This window comes from Apus apus, chromosome 2 (genome assembly GCF_020740795.1).
Source record: "Apus apus isolate bApuApu2 chromosome 2, bApuApu2.pri.cur, whole genome shotgun sequence".
In the NCBI taxonomy this organism is placed as follows: domain Eukaryota; kingdom Metazoa; phylum Chordata; class Aves; order Apodiformes; family Apodidae; genus Apus; species Apus apus.
Window position 1 is genome coordinate 32,520,668 of NC_067283.1, and position 2,937 is coordinate 32,523,604.

The following is a 2,937-nucleotide window of genomic DNA, read 5'->3' on the forward strand; positions in this document are numbered from 1 at the left end:
AAAGGATTGCTAGGTCAAATTAGTAGAAGTTTGGCAGCAGTTTTTTTGCTTGCCTTGTTTCATTGTGGATATATAGTTACAGTGAACACAGTAACACTTGTTGGAGCAAATTTTGCCATTTAAAAATAGGGTGCAAAGTGGTAGAATACCAAAAATTAAATGGATATGCACCCTTTTAAATTTTTTTCTTTGCTCAACTTCCAACCCTGGCCTAAAATCAGTGCAAGACTAAATGGAAATAAAAGCATGTCATTTTACTCTCTGTGTAAACTGTTTTGGTTTGTTTTTAAAACACTACCACTTAGTCATGTTAGCACAGCAAATAAAACTGGTTAACATGTTTTCATAAGACCATTATGACTGGGGACTTCATGCTGTCAAGTGAGTTTTGGGAGTTGGTGGCTCAGTGAAATGAGGAAACAAGAACAGACCTGAGGATCAGATAGAATCTTCACTTAAAAACATCCAAGAGTAGGAACTGTTTCTGGTGTATTGCCTTTGAAAGAAAACAGAGTGCTAAAAGAGAAGGATTTAATGCTCTTGCAACATGTGGTTTGCTGTTCTTTTCCAAGTGCTTATGCGAGCCTTAAGAGACTTCAGTTTGCCCAAAATAGTGACAGATGATATTCAAATTTTCATGAGCCTGATCAATGACCTATTTCTAGCTCTGGATGTTCCAAGGAAGAGGAACCTGCAATTTAAACAGATGGTTAAACAATCTACCCTGGAGCTTCTCTTGCAGCCTGAAGAGAGCTTTATACTCAAACCAAAAGAATTTATTGCCTTTAATTACTCCTGTTAAGAGTCTCAATCAAAATAATTGCAAATGGGTTGTATTAGACATTAAGCTTATTTTTTAGTATGTTGCAGTATTGATAAAGTGTCCTTAGTGCTTCAGTATCTCAAAGGCATTTTGTCATGGCATTGAGGCACCTTACTGTGATAAATATACCCATAAAGAAATGTGTCCTGTTCAAAAAAGCTGTCTACACTGACAAACGTGTTTGCTTGTGTACAGTACCAAGCATTTGTACTCGGTAACAAAATAATCAGTGGTTATTTTTAGGGAGGAAAGAAGAGTAAGGCAGCAAAAGTAAATAAGAAGGTGTGGGTTTGAAGTGTGCATGGCTACATGTGGCTTTTGTATGTTCTGGTATTTCTGTATGAGTGTGCAAATCATGCTATACATGTTAAAAACATGCAGGTACATGTATGTGTGCATGTATATGTATAATAATTATTTCTCTATAAGCTAAATTTCAACACTAATTTTAGTTTGAAGTACAGATAGGGTGAAAAGGTGAAACTTTAGAAACACGGGTTATTACATGGGTCAAATATAAGGTGTGCTTCATTGGACTACTAAGAAAGTATATTCCCATGCTCCTTCAATAAACATCCACATCTGCTGTATGTGATAGCACACTCCTTTCCTTTATTAGGGATTATTGGAAACTAAAATGACTGACCTGGTTAAATGTGAGTAGTCTCAGGATTTATAAAGGATTTTCTGTTGTGGTTTATCTTGTTTCATTATCCTGACAGAAGGATGAAAGACAATAATCTATACCTTGGGGTATTATGAGGTTTGCAATCAACCTCCTATAGAATTTTTTTATTCCTGTTAACTGGGTGAATCAGAAGATGAGCACTAAGGAACATGGACTTGTTCCTACTGAACTTCAGAAAATCGATATGGATGCTCTTCACTAAAACAGAAATCCATAAGCAGCCAAGCTATTTTTATTCTGCAACTCACAGAAGTATTTCTTTGGAAGAAATTTATTACTTTAGTGGACTGATTTTGTATTTTACCAAATAATAGCTGCATAACTGTTCTGAGGGTGGAATTCACTCTGCTAAATTGATGGAAAATTGTGATAACTGTTCTATATCCCTGGGTTGGCATAATTCTCCTGGATCTTATGGCTATACAGCAGAATAAGATTTGCTCTCACTTGTTGAGGTAACTGCTTTCGTTAATTTAAGCCAATTTTCTTCCATTTGCTGGGAGACAAACATTGTTGCTTGATGCAGCATCAGCCCAGCTGAGGCAAGTCTGCTGAGAAGGTTTATGTCCAAGTTACTCTGTTAAAGGGAATAAGAAGATGCAGGAGGAGATACTTTTATTTGTGAATAATTGTGTCTGTTTAGAAGACACATAATTATTGTGGAAATGAGGAGAGAAAAGGCATTCACCATGTATAGCTTCTGTGCTGTATGTTATTCAGCTGGAGGGCTTCCTGGCAGTGTATCACTGTGTTTGTCATTGGAAGTGCAGGAACTGGAAAGAGTAAGGTATCTGCCTACCTACGTAGCATGTTTTCAGTCTTACATGTTAAAAAAAATTGTCATGGTTCTTGCAGAAAACATTCTGTATGCTGCCTTTGCCTTAGGCTGCAGCATAATAACATGCTGTTCAGGCTATCCAGTCAGTTGCATGATGTGCAATGGCAATGTCAAATGTTACAAGCAAATTCTACATTCTAATGTGTTGTTTACATGTCCCAAAGGGAAATTAATCATGACACTAAGTAATAAGCATTCAGTTTAACAGAGAGACTAAGCAATAGTTTTTTCTGGAAGGAGAAGCAGGATGGTTTAGTGAAGCTTCTATATAGAAGTAGTGGAATATATTGCTGAAACACTAGACAATACTTCTAATATGTAATGCATGCCCTTTTATGCTACTGAATGTTGGCAGCTTTGCGGAGTTTCTCCCCCATCCAACCCTTTCTGTTAGAGAAGACTGGCTGCAGAGTACAGCCATTTCAGCATGGGATTCTCCTTTCCTTTCCTTCAGCTTAATGGAAGCTTGGGGCTAAACTAGCACAGCAGCCATGAATAAACTGTAAACTGTTCAGGATGAACTGTTGACTGAGTGCAGGGCATTGCAGTCAGAGACCCAGTTCATGAAAAAAGGCAAAGATTTCTTTT